This window comes from Anabrus simplex, chromosome 1 (assembly GCF_040414725.1).
Source record: "Anabrus simplex isolate iqAnaSimp1 chromosome 1, ASM4041472v1, whole genome shotgun sequence".
In the NCBI taxonomy this organism is placed as follows: Eukaryota; Metazoa; Arthropoda; class Insecta; order Orthoptera; family Tettigoniidae; genus Anabrus; species Anabrus simplex.
In genome coordinates this window covers 1,181,147,335-1,181,161,082 of record NC_090265.1, presented here as the reverse complement: position 1 = coordinate 1,181,161,082, position 13,748 = coordinate 1,181,147,335, and the positions used below count along the sequence as shown (strand labels likewise).

At 42.1% G+C, this 13,748-nt stretch overlaps 1 protein-coding gene across 1 annotated transcript in view; it reads left to right on the top strand.

Moving 5' to 3' along the window:
* LOC136858171 (solute carrier family 22 member 2) overlaps positions 1-13,748 on the top strand; it is a 509,914-nt gene that overhangs the window by 286,270 nt on the left and 209,896 nt on the right. The gene's annotated exons all lie outside the window — the stretch shown is intronic.

Genomic DNA, 13,748 nt, shown 5'->3' with positions numbered 1-13,748 from the left:
ACCAGCATTCCATATGCACATTCATGCTCCAAGCGGTGTATTCATAACCTCATAACTGCAATGCCACGAGGCGGTAAGTAACTAGCCGTGAAGTGATACGTTTGTTGCAAGAGCACGTGTGGCTAAATTACAGTAGAATTAATTAGATGAATTACATGATTACACCGTTGAAATGCCAGTGAAATTTACGCTTGAACAAAGAGATTTTATGTATGACACATATGTAAGAGAGATGTTAGGAGAGATTTCCCAGGATTCCAGTTCCAGAGAGAGAAACAGATGTCTTGTGAGTAAATTAAGAACAACGGGATCACTTAATGTTGTAAAAAATAGTTTCCAGAAATAATCCCCACACCCTAGATGAACTTAAAAAGAATACAACAACAGTAATTAGGATAATTACGCAACAGAAACTTACGGGTGAGTAGCAATTTCATTAGAAGATGCCAGGAATATTTGAATGCTGAAGGATACCACTTTCAACCCCGCCTGTAAAAAAGGTTAGTATTCGTGACAAAGGCTACTGTGGATGATAAAGGTTATTGGGTGTATAAATAAGCAATACATGTAATACAGTTTGTTTTACGTCGCACCGACACTGATAGGTCTTATGGCGACGATGGGATAGGAAATGGCTAGGAGAGGGAAGGAAGCGAACGTGGCCTTAATTAAGGTACAGCCCATTTGCCTGGTGTGAAAATCGGAAACCACAGATAACCATCTTCAGGGCTGCCGACAGTGGAGCTCTAACCCACTATCTCCCGGATGTAAATAAATGTTGTTTTTTTTTTGCTAGTTGCTTTTACGTCGCACCGACACAGATGGGTCTTATGGCGACGATGGGACAGGGAAGGGCTAGGAGTGGGAAGGAAGCGGTCGTGGCCTTAATTAAGGTACAGCCCCAGCATTTGCCTGGTGTGAAAATGGGAAACAACGGAAAACCATCTTCAGGGCTGCCGACAGTGGGGTTCGAACCTACTATCTCCCGAATACTGGATACTGGCCGCACTTAAGCGACTGCAGCTATCGAGCTGTAATAATATTGATAACAGAATACGCGGGAGGTATGGATATACCGCTCGGAACATGCCCGGTGGCGCTGGGAGTGGGACACACTGTATCAGTTTGAGCTCGTTTATTACTCATGCATAGGTTCTCGTATCAGTCCACGCGATTCTCAGTATCCACCTCCAACAGTATATTTTAAAGGCATCAGTGAGTTACAGGTCTATCCTTTTGAGGGTCCAACATCCTGATGCATACAGGAATACAAGAACACTGGGGTCTTTAAACAATATTTTGGTGTCTGTGATAATATCATGACTTTTTCATGTCTTAGTTGTGCCATCGCAGCTTTAACTATGCCAGCACTCCGTTTTATCTCATCAGTGCATCTATTCACATTCCTTATTAATGGCCCCAGGCATATTATGTGATCAACTGTTTGTGAACTGTTCAAGCTTTTTATGGCTTAATCGGTGTTCTGTCTGTCGCTGATCATTATTTATTTTTAGCCCATCTTCGTTCCTGGTGCCTTCATCCTGTTTAATAAATTTAACACTTCGCCTCGGAGGATGCAAGCAGTGCGGTGTCATGATATGAGTATAACATTCCTTCTATCTTGAAACCTGTATTCATCCAGTATTCGGGAGATCGTGGGTTTGAACCCCACTGTCGGCAGCCCTGAAGATGGTTTTCCGTGGTTTCCCATTTTCACACCAGGCAAATGCTGTGCCTTAATTAAGGCCACGTCCGCTTCCTTCCCAGTCCTAGGTCTTTCCGTTCCCATCGTCGCCATAAGGCCTATCTGTGTCGATGCGACGTAAAGCCAATAGCAAAGAAAAAAACCTGTATTCCATCCAGCTATTGATCTTGATATCCACTCATCGTAGATATTGAAAGTCGGCCACACGGTATACGGGTAGCGTGCCTGCCTCTTACCCGAAGAGCCTGGATTCAATTCTCCCCCAGACCAGCGACTTTTACATGGATCATGGGGCTGGTTCAAGGTCGATACAGCGTACGTGATTACGGTCGAGGAGTTGGTTGACTGTGAGATAGTGGTCCCAGTATTAAAAAGCCAAAAATAACGCAGAGAGGATTCGTCATGCCGACTACCACACGATACCTCGTAAACTTCAGGTCTTCGGGCTGAGCAGCAGTGTCTTGATAGTGTATAGCCCTTCGAGACTGCGCCATGGGGTTTGGTTTTTCGTAGACATTGAAAAGCATATGCCTCAGTACACAGCCTTGTTGCACGGCTTCCCTTGTTTTAAAATGTTCCGTCAGTGAATTGCCCACTCTGTTTTCCATTGTTACTGTTATGTAGGATTCTAATTAGCTTTACCAGATGGCATGATATACCGATTTCAATCATTATCGTCCAAATGTTCTGCCACTGAACGCTGTCGAATGTTGGGGTGTAATCAATGAAGCTTGTAACTGGCGTGTCATTGAATTCGCTGCATTTTTCAATAATCTGATGATTTGTTCACGAGTCTCTCGTCCTGTCGTAAACGCAGCCTGTTCTGGTGGTATTCGTGGGAGCAAGTACGATTTCACCCTTTCTAGTATGATGTACGACTTTACTTTGCTGGGGTGGGATATTAGGGCCAGTGTCCTATAATTCTGAAAAATGTCGCTGGGAACCATGTTTTGTGAACAGGAATGTAGGTTGACAGTCCAGTCAGATGGCCATATAACAGTGCGCCGTATTTCTTGATATATTCTGAGCATTATCTCAACAGCTGTATCATCATGACATGTGAACATTTCTGTGACAATATTGTCTTCACCTGGAGCTTTGAAAGTTTTAAATCGTTGTAGGGCCGTGTGGACCTAATCTTTTAGGATGCCTGTTTACAGATCTGTGGTTTCCAGCATTTTTTCTGTGAATGATCCATCTCCCATCATCTGCTCACAATGTTCTTTCCATCTCTCTCTATCTTACTTCTGTCTTATCGGTAAGGATAGTATCGTCTTCAGATTTTATTCCGGTGTACTATGGCGAGAATTTCAGATTTATTATTATAAAGCCCTCTACTGAGATATAATATGCACGGTGCACTTATCTGGTATGGGCTAGATTGCATTTGTTACTAGCTCAGTCTCACCCTTGGTCTAGGCCAGTGATGGCGATGGCGAACCTACGTCACGCGTCACTCGGTGACACGCGAACACGATTTCGGTGGCACACCACATGCACATATCAACGTTTCTATGTACGTCCTGTACTATAGACTATACATATCTCATGCATGGTATAGTTATAGTGTTTCAGGTTTAAGAAATAAATACCGAAAATCTAAATTCTAGTTCCATTCGGACGTGCATTATGGCAACAAGTCAACACTGATAGGTCTGGAAGTCAAATGAAATAAATGTCAGCTGCATCCGAGAAACCATTCGCTCACCCACATCAGTGAATTAGCGAAGTTTGGCTTGTGTGTGGTTGCGAGCATCGCGTAATTATTCTTAAACTGTTTATTGTTTCGAATTTTGTAAGACAAATAGTTGCCAATAGATTATCCTAACTGCAAGATTTGGAGAGATTCGCACTTTATTTCAAAACCTCATATTGCACAAATGAGTGAAAGATACATATTAAAAATGTATTTTTGCGGTATTGGCAAAATACGACCACGGAACATGCAATGGAATGTATGCTATTATTTTACAGCGTATATGTAATAACATATTCTGTCTGTTAGGTCATCAGCCCAGAGGCTGGTTGGATCCTCAAATAGCACCACCAAAGGCGATGCAGTTATATGAAAACCGCAAAAACCGATGGCAGTACCAAAATGAGGCGTACTAGGCAAAATGAGGAGTGAGGTAGTTTGCCATTGCTTTCCTCACTGGGCCAGGCAGCGCTATTCCAGCACGACTGACCCTATGAGCAACACCTTTCATAACACTCAGACGTACTGGTTGTACTCTGAAGGCCATTACTCAGCACCACCCATACCCCAGCAGCTTCCATATTGTCACAGCCATTGATGAGACCGCGACTTCAGTGGAAGCTACACTTTGCTCTGGCCTGTGGCAAGAGATGGATGCAAAAGTACTGCAACCATCAAGAAATGACAGCAGGCAGTAATAACATTTTATGAAGCATAATTTGGAATTAGGGGTGGAAGTTGGGATGGGTTAGGGGTGGGGGTGGGGTGGTTGTAGCCATTCCAAAAGAAAATAACAGGTGGCACAGTAGAATATATAGTTCAGAAAAATAAACCAGACTTAAAATGACACACTTGTTGGAAAAGGTTCGCCATCCCTGGTCTAGGCAATGTGAAATGTTCGTAACAGCATTCCTTTTGCCGCCCCTCTCTGTGTTTGATGGATGGCTGGATGGTGTCGCTCGTGGGGTGATAAATGTGAAATGATGACGGTTGCTGTTGTTCATGTTTCATTCATTAGGCACTGACATTTTATAATAAGTGGTCCTCATTTCTGATGTACACTACTGTGACGCATGTGGTAGAGTAGGTAACTGTATTCTGTTTAGGTTATCGCCTCACACATGGGCACTTAGATGGTAGTTCTTTGTCGCTGGCTTTCTAACTTAGGTGTCTGGAATTCCGGATAAAGATCATTAAAATGTAGTTTCCAAACTTCATTATGACGCAAGCTGAGCTACGTGGGAGCGTGCTATTTGTACAGTGTGCATTCACCAACGGAGCGACACAATCTGGTAAGAGACCGAGCGACTTGGATATTTCGGTGTTGAAATTTGCGTACCTACTTCAGTGCTGTTCAGAATTCTAGTACATTGAATGACGTAAAAGATACGGTGTTCTACTAATATTATACCACACTACAGCGGAGGGGAATGAAACCAAAATAATACTGGGTTCACCCCTACTTAGAACTTACAAATTAGGCTGTTCGTAGCAGCAAAAGTACTGAACACATCGGATTCCAAGTTCTTGCGGTCCCTCTTCTCAACTTTCTCGACGAACCGGACTTCCACGGTGCCTGACGCAATGCTTGACCCGGAACAAGAACACGACAATTTGGCGGAGAGGATTCGTCGCTTCAAGCTCGCGACTTGCACTGCATGCAGCTTGTGACGTGCATCCTCTACTTCGCCTCCTCGTCTCGCCCTAACCACATGCATGAAGGTCCGTTGACGGATCCTGCTACCCTTGCAAAGAAAGTGTCGACTGAGCTGCAAGCTATCGCCAGCTTACAGCTTGTGTGAAGGCCTTGGTTTATAGGATTAGACTTTAACACTTCACACTCATTTCTCAAAGCGCTCAATGGATCAACACTTCACTTGCAGCCCTGGGCTGAATTTCAATGTTGCTTTACGTCTTATGGTGACGATGTGATTAGGAGCGGGAAGGAAGTGACCTTGGCCTTAAATAAGGTTTGAAAATGGGAAACAACGGAAAACAATCTTCAGGGCTGCTGACAGTGGGGTTCGAACTCACTATCTCCCGAATGCAAGCTGACAGCTTCGTGACCCGAAATCGCGCAGCCTTTCGCTCGGTTTTCAATACTTCCTTGTCTCCATAGCTGCCTAGCGAGTTAAAGCTTACCAAAATATGTATGTGGTGGCACATAGATTGATTGACAAGAGGACGGAGAAAACACTGTAGGATTTACACCTCATTCTAACGAATTTAAAACTGGCTCCACAAGATGCTGATTGATACCTCAAACAGACCCAAGGAAATGTTCTTTATCACGGAGTGGGAGATAACGAAATCAGAGCAGGCGCCAGAAAATCTAAATATTATAGTACCGCGTGCACCGATCATCAGTTTGATTACTTCTGTTTCTTCGAGCTCGTACTGAAATGATGTTGGTTCGTAAATTGTCTCCTGTTCCTGATCCACATCACGCGGTTAGTTAAAGCTGCTGGGATCCAATATACAGAGGGTCGGTAGATGCAGAGTTGGTCTTGGCCCATAGGTGGCCACGGCTGGTCCGTGGTCCAGCAGCTCTGCACTTTGACCGGCCAACCGAGCAGAGGAGGGGTGGCTACGGCTCTACCGTGGCTCTACGCCTCTGCATTCGAAAGACGGGACAAAGCTGGACCTCATGACTGGCCCCAATCATCGGCTGTCCTGAGAATGGTTTTCCGTGGTTTTCCATTCTCCTGCAGTACGGCGAATGTCGGGATAGTTCCTAGTATAGCCTAAGGCCGCCAACACCCTCACCTTCTCCGAGCATCTCCTTCACCGTAACAAATCTCCCGGCCTGAGAGACGGCGTCACCGTCTAAGAGGCCCGCCTTCCCCTTCAGGGGAGGAATGAAAACATTTTAATAGTAGTATATACAGAGTGTATCAGATCTATAGCGACAAAAAAAGTTAGGGGTGCTCTTCGTGTTATGTAAAGAACGATACAGCCGCTGCCTGTTTGCTGTGCGAGAGCGGACGGAAGGGAAGATAGGGGAACTGGGAAGGGGAAGACAGAGGTAATGCTCGTTGCGAATGCACAAGTTTATCACTCGTTTCGCATAGGCAGTGTACAGTTTTTTCTGCACAAATTGTCTACTATGCGAACCCCGTAGAAAGGGAAGATTAACTTGTACCAAGAATACCGGCAGCTTTCCAGGTCGTTCGCGACACACCACACTTCCTGAACAGAGTTCAAAGGTCGTCACTACTACACTGTTGTGGACCGTGCATCGAAGTAGGAGGGGGGCATATTGAAAATCTACTGTAATAGAACCATTGGGCATGTTGTTTCCTTCGTTCAGTATTTCATTCCATTTACAGTGTTGAGTGAAGGAATACAGAAACTTGGAGTGGCAGCGTTGCATCTACTACTGTTTTCATTCCTCCCCTGAAGGGGGAGGTGGGCCTCTTAGACGGTGACGCCGTCTCTCAGGCCGGGAGATTTGTTACGGTGAAGGAGATGCTCGGAGAAGGTGAGGGGGTTGGCGGCCGTGGCCTATACTAGGAACTGTCCCGGCATTCGCTTTAGTGCAGGAGAATGGAAAACCACGGAAAACCATTCTCATGATAGCCGACGGTTGGGGCCAGCCGTGAGGTCCAGCCCTGTCCCGTCTCCCGAATGCAGAGGCGTAGAGCCACGGTAGATCCACGTCCACTCCTCCTCTGCTCGGTTGGCCGGTCATTCTTTCTACCTACTTTTACCGAAGCGGTCATTTTGACCGATAGTGACACGTATTCATTTCTTGAGGATATTGGTGCCAGAAAAAGGTTCGAATTGAGTATAAAAACATCATAGACCATAATTTAATTATTATAATGTAGGAATTGTAAACACTATTATGAATGAATAAATAAATAAATAAATAAATAAATAAATAAATAAATAAATAAATAAATAAATAAATAAATAAATAAATAAATAAATAAATAAGTACATTAGTAAGGCAGAAATTTCTTCTTACATACTTTAGCTCTCATTATATACATATCTGCATGAGTGTCACTTTCTGCTTTTCAACTTATTTGTCACACTTTGCTTGGTCACCTTTGAAGTAAACTTAACCACAGACCAGTTTTCAACAGACTGCATACCTGTCAATTGTCCTGTTCCCTTTCCACACTGCAACCTGCAATGTGAACTTTCTTCGGAAGTGAGGGTCTCATTGTTGCAGCCTACTAATCTGATAAGACGCGTAAGGATGGGCTAGATCGGTTGCCAGTTGTCTCAGGAATGCCCTTCTCGGTATTTGCTTGCGGGCGTTTGCCTTACGCAATGCATACGCATTTATACCAGCGAAATCTAGTATGTTGAAGAAGGCGCTCACTGGCCATCGTCGACTCATCGATTTTACCTGTACTTACGGCCCATTTGACCTACTATGTCGACAACAAATTTGGTAGAATTATAGAAAGAGGCTGTTTGAGGCTTTTTCCTCTGATGTTGTTCATTGATGCTTACATTAGTACAGTATGTACTGTACTGAGACTGAGGACATTCTTGTTCGTTTTACCTTGGTAGGACTTGAGAGTTGCATCCTCATTTTTGTACACTACTGTGCTGTAGAGTGGTTCGCTGCTGGTCTTCACAGAAGGAGGAACTTCTCTTCTGCTACGTTTCAGTGTGCCTACGGTACTTTTGTTCTTTTTCTTTTATTTCGCTAGTTTCGGTGAAGTGAAGAAGTTATCACTTTCTCCCCTGATTGATAAATGGCTCAGCAAGATGCAATACTACAGTGCACTTAGGGTCCGATCGGTGGGTCGCGTTTCATCTCTTCCAAGATAGGAAAAACCTTTTACAACACACTTGGCTTACACATCGACAGCCAACCAAAATTTAATACCAAACTTGTTTGGCTTATTGGCCATATACTCCGTACTGCATAAATGGGCGTCTAGCTTTCGATGGAAAGAGCTGTTCATCCACGGTAATGGTCTCACTTGGTCTGTAGCAAATAGTAATATTAGATATAAATTTGTCCCACACAACGGATACAAACGCCAGCCTATCAATTTTCAGGTGATCCCTGCTGGTAGATATTTAATCGAATCGGAGAAACCTCATGATTTCCAGGAAACGGTTCCGTGTCACAGTTTGGGAGAAAATTTCAGTACTCCACTTCTGTGACCACAGATCGAGAATGTTCTGATCAGCTCTGTAAGTTCCGCGTGCGTATAAAATGCCAATGACACCGTCCAATTCTTCCAAAGAAAGTGTCCATTCAGGATTGTTCAGAACTTCGCAGGCTCGAACCTCAGTATATCGTTCGATGTGGTGCAGCTTGGATTCGTCAATAAAAAGACAAGCTGTAGCGGCACAAGTTCCTTCAGTGTGGTGTTTTGCTTGTACTGTGGGTCCTGGAATTTCCCTCAGTATATTTTACTGTCCTCGTCGGCCTGGCAGGCTTTGTAGATCAAAAAGAATCCACACTGTTCCATCCAAAGCAACTTCTTCCTCGCCGACCGCCATATGTTGACTTACCACAGCGTACGCTCAGCCTTGTGTAGTTGATATCGTGCTCCTTGCTAGTAATTTCATTATCTTCCTTAGTGTTTCCTTCACGTGAAAAATATAAAACCAAGCACACTTATACTGTCCACAGAATTACGTAAATACAAAATGATTAACGTCGAATAGGCTTACCTTTGTCATCAGCTGTTTTGCTGGTATGCGTGCGTCGCCGTTTGGCGGGCAATTCCCTAACCCTTGAGGTCGAAGGCTGCTGTGTGATTTCATGTTCACATGGCAATTCTACAGACTCAACGTAACTAGTATCGCTATGCGAACTATTTCCGTTTGCCAAGCTTCGCAGTTATAGAGGTCTAAATCAGTCCCAGCTTCATCGCTTGATTGTGATGGGGAAATATTAGGCGTATGGTTCAGAATTTCGGCATCCATCAGCAGACTGCGCGAGATATATTTCTTCGGGATAATTACAAACAGTCGGGCAATCTAGTTTGAAAGTTTGTAACAAGTGAACATGACAATTGACTGCTCGTTATGATTGCACACCTTTCATTACCGAACAAATACTGACTATATTTTCCAGTCATTGTACTTGTAACATTGTTTAAAAAGAGCCAACAGCTGTCCCATTGCAGCACAACAATACGTTCTATTCGATACTACGATAATAAAGTACACTGCACAGCTTGTTAGAATGTTATCCCGATCTAAATGAAAGCCACAAACGTCTGATGGGGTAGCTACTGCAGTACCGGTCAAAATGACCGTCCGGTAAAAGTAGGTATATGACCTCATAGCGCTAACTAGTAAGGAGTTACGGGTTTTTGAACCTATATGCTGAAAATCAATAAAAGCCACCAAAGGGTTTGTATGTCCTAACCGTAAAACGAGCGTGATAGAGAAAACAAAACTGAAAACTGTCACTTTGACCGCTGCAGTAAACCTAGTTTTAAATGTTAATGAACGTTACTGCGACCAACAGATAAGAGGAGAAACGATCTGGTGCATTCCTTGACTTGTAAGTGCGTCTTAATTACAGTGTTTTCTTGTACTGCATGTGGAGTTAGAATATGTCTTTTCAATAAGCAAACTGTGGATATTGCCTGTAAGAGACGAGGGAACTTGAGCATACGTGCGGAGCATTATCTCTGTCTCCATCATACACCCCATTTCCCTTCTTCCCCTTCTCTTCCCTGAAGCACGGAAGCGGCTCGTGCTCTGGCGCAGCAAATACAGTGAGTTCGTCAATTTGAATCGCGCGCCCTGAAGTAACACAGTAACGTCATTTTCTCGAAAAGAAACATTTTCTCTACCAATCCGATTGCACCATCGTTCTTAACATAACCAAAAACTTGCCTTGCCTTTTTGTTGGTATACTTCTGATACACCTGTATGACACTTCTTAGAGCCAATGCGGCATGCGACGTTTCCCATCGCCTTGTGTTTTCTTCCTTTTTTTGTACTATTGTCCCATTTATTGCAGACTATACCTGTAGCCAACTTCTGCAGTGCTAATATATGACGGTATGTGGAATGTATACTGGACATCAAACATCACAAGCTTACAATCAATCAATACTCATCCGCATTTAGGGCAGTCACCCAGGCGGCAGATTCCCTATCTGTTGTTTTCCTAGCCTTTTTCTTAAATTATTTCAAAGAACTTAGAAATTTATTGAAAATCTCCCTTGGTAAGTTATTATAATCCCTAACTCCCCTTCCTATAAACGAATATTTGTTCCAATTTGTCCTCTTGAATTTCAACTTTATCGTCATATTGCTTTCTTACTTTTAAAGACACCACGCAGATTTGTTTGTCTACTGATGTCATTCCACACCATCTCTCCACTGACAGCTCGGAACGTACCACTTAGTCGAGCAGCTCGTCTTCTTTCTCCCAAGTCTTCCCAGCCCAAACTTTACAACATTTTTGTAACGTTACTCTTTTGTCAGATATAATCCAGAACAAATCGAGGTACTTTTCTTTGGATTTTTTCCATTTCTTTCATAATAACAAGCAATAACTACCTTAAAGGATGTTCCCCTCCAAAACACCAATAAATTGCTAAGATTAGAACTTAGTAAACAAGGCCCATTTGACATTAGTTTTTTACATATGTCTGAAAAGACAAATATTTCCACAGTTCAGAGAAGTGTTCAGAGTTGTACAAGAAATAATTTCAGTCATACTGCAGCAAAACTTACTTCTAACACTTACTTTCAATATGAGCTGTTTGAATCAGAGACACTTGCATAAATGTAAATAACAGGACATTGAGGAATAATTTTCCAGAACCTTCGATGGTTTGATGTTACGTAACATATGACATTCCATTACAACCCTTAATCTGCATGTATGCAATTGAAGGGCTCGGTGGAATATAGTCATAAGCCACAATAACTTAGTTCTGAGTAAATGACAAATTAAAGTTCAGCGCAAATCTGTAAATCATCCACCAAATTTGTAATAACTTTCCTTGTATAAATGAACACTTGTATATGTTATAAAACATATGGGAGACAGTGAAACAACACCTTGCCCTAGAATATGATTTAAGGTAACTAACATGGGCTTATGACTTTATTTCCCGGAAATAAATTTAAGTACTTGAGGGCGAATAAATGTTTATTTATCAAGAATAGCACAATATTAGAGAATTAATAAGACTACAATTAATTATAAAGACACAATATTTGAGAATGAACACACTTAATTTAAGAAAACAATATTTGGGAATGAATACACATACTTTAAAGAAAAACAATGTGTATCTCAAGGGAATTCTTCCACATCATTATCTTCAACATTATATCCTGTAAGGGACATGAAGATAAGTTGATTGGCTACGGGAATGAATGACATGAGAGACATGACATCAGTAAATTTCTTCTGGTTGACAGGGAGTTGATTTCTGTTTTTTACTCTTGGCTGAAATGGATCATGTTCCACAAATCTTCTTTTCTTCTTGGTGCGAATGTTTGCATACTGAACTGGCCCTAATGTAGTATAACAGTGCTTAAAACCTAGCTGAAAAGCAAAGCAAAGTCACCTCTGTACAGGCCATGAAGGCCCTTGGAGGAGTGGAAGGTAAAGAATTCCACCATTGTTATCCTCGGCACGTGGTGGGGTAGAGTGGTTAGCTCTACGCCCGGCCGCCTTTGCCCCCAGGAATTAACCTGGTACTCATTTCTGGTGTAGACTGAGTGAACATCAGGGCCATATGCACCTCCGGAAGTGGAAATCTCATTTCTTAAATTTTACGACTTCCTGACGGGGATTCGAACCCACGTCCTTCCGGGCGAACCGAGCACGCCTTTACCGCCTCGGCCAGGCAGCCCCTACCTAGCTCAAAAGGGTCTTTGAAATTCAATTGAAATTGTGTAGCTTCACTGAAGTGAACTGAATCTCTAGTTGTGAATTTAGTGGGTATTGATAGCAATGACTTGAGATCATCTAAAGTTTTGAAGTAATCTCTTTTCATTTTTGTCGCAATGAAGTTTTTTGGACTTGCTGACTTTACAACATCCACCCATTCATCTGGGGCATATACTATTGGTGATTCCTCAGGCATTCTACTAACTTCAAGCTATGAAATTAGGAGTAACAAATTCAGACAATTTCAGATGAACATAGTTATAAGCCACATCAACAGAAATTTAACTGCTAATTGCTTTCACATGATATTCTATGTAAATATTATTGTTAATATTGGTAGTTCTACTAAATTATTATTGTATGGTTATCAAATCTAACGCTATTGTTCATGCATTTTCATAAGATACGAGTTATTTGTAAAGTAAGTAAAGTGAGTAAAATACAGTCACAAGCCACAAACTAGAGGTTATCCATCATAAAATTTGTCTATACTCTTACCAAGTTGTCATTAGAGCTGGAACTGTTGCTTGATGGGTGCCAAGAATCATCACCATCTGTATCAAATGGATCTGACTCTTCACTTTCAGCTTCATTATTCTCAAAAGTCCTCTGAACAGGAGATAAATCCTCATTCACTCGTGATTTTGACGCCATTTTGGTGTGGCTTATGACTGTGTTAGTTCTGAAATTGTCACTGTATGGCAAAGTAAAGAACTTCCACCTAACATATGCTGCCATCTTTTATAAATACAAGAAACTTCTTAGTGTGATATTAAAGAGGGAAATTTAAAGAATACGATGGCATGAACATCTCAAAAACAACAAAATGGTGGCTTATGACTATATTCCACCGAGCCCTTCAATTGTACAATGGTTCCTGATTTTAATATTTGAGCCGAAGATGACTCCATGATGAGTTGAAACCGGTCCTCTAGTGTAATAAAACTAGTTCAGTACATACAAAGTTTTGACGTGGTGGAACACAATTTAAGGTAGTTTTGTTTTTACATTACGGAGGAAGAAGCGTAGGATGGTACAAGGTTTCAACTTCGAAGCGGAAAGGCCAACAGTGGTTATTGTCCAGACTTCTACCCGCCACAGACCGTACCGCTGCCATATCGGTGGTCATTTCTATTCTCTCTCTTCATTCGGAGCTGGATGCCAGATCCGTTTTTTCGGAAGCATGTACGCGTTATACAAGGTCACGTCTTTTCCTTTGTGTCGTGCTGGGCTGTGTCACTCACAAGGTGGTGTCACACACTCCAGCTCCCTTCAAAATTTGCATGGGTTGTAACCGTACAACAGGGTTACAGACTCCATTCTGTATTTATTATTATTATTATTATTATTATTATTATTATTATTATTATTATTATTATTATTATTATTATTATTATTATTAACCCGATTCATTAGATTTTATATATTCTGTTTCTCATCATTTAGACTGTAATAATTAGGTATCGCGTATATTATTGGATTTAATCATAGGTTAAGTG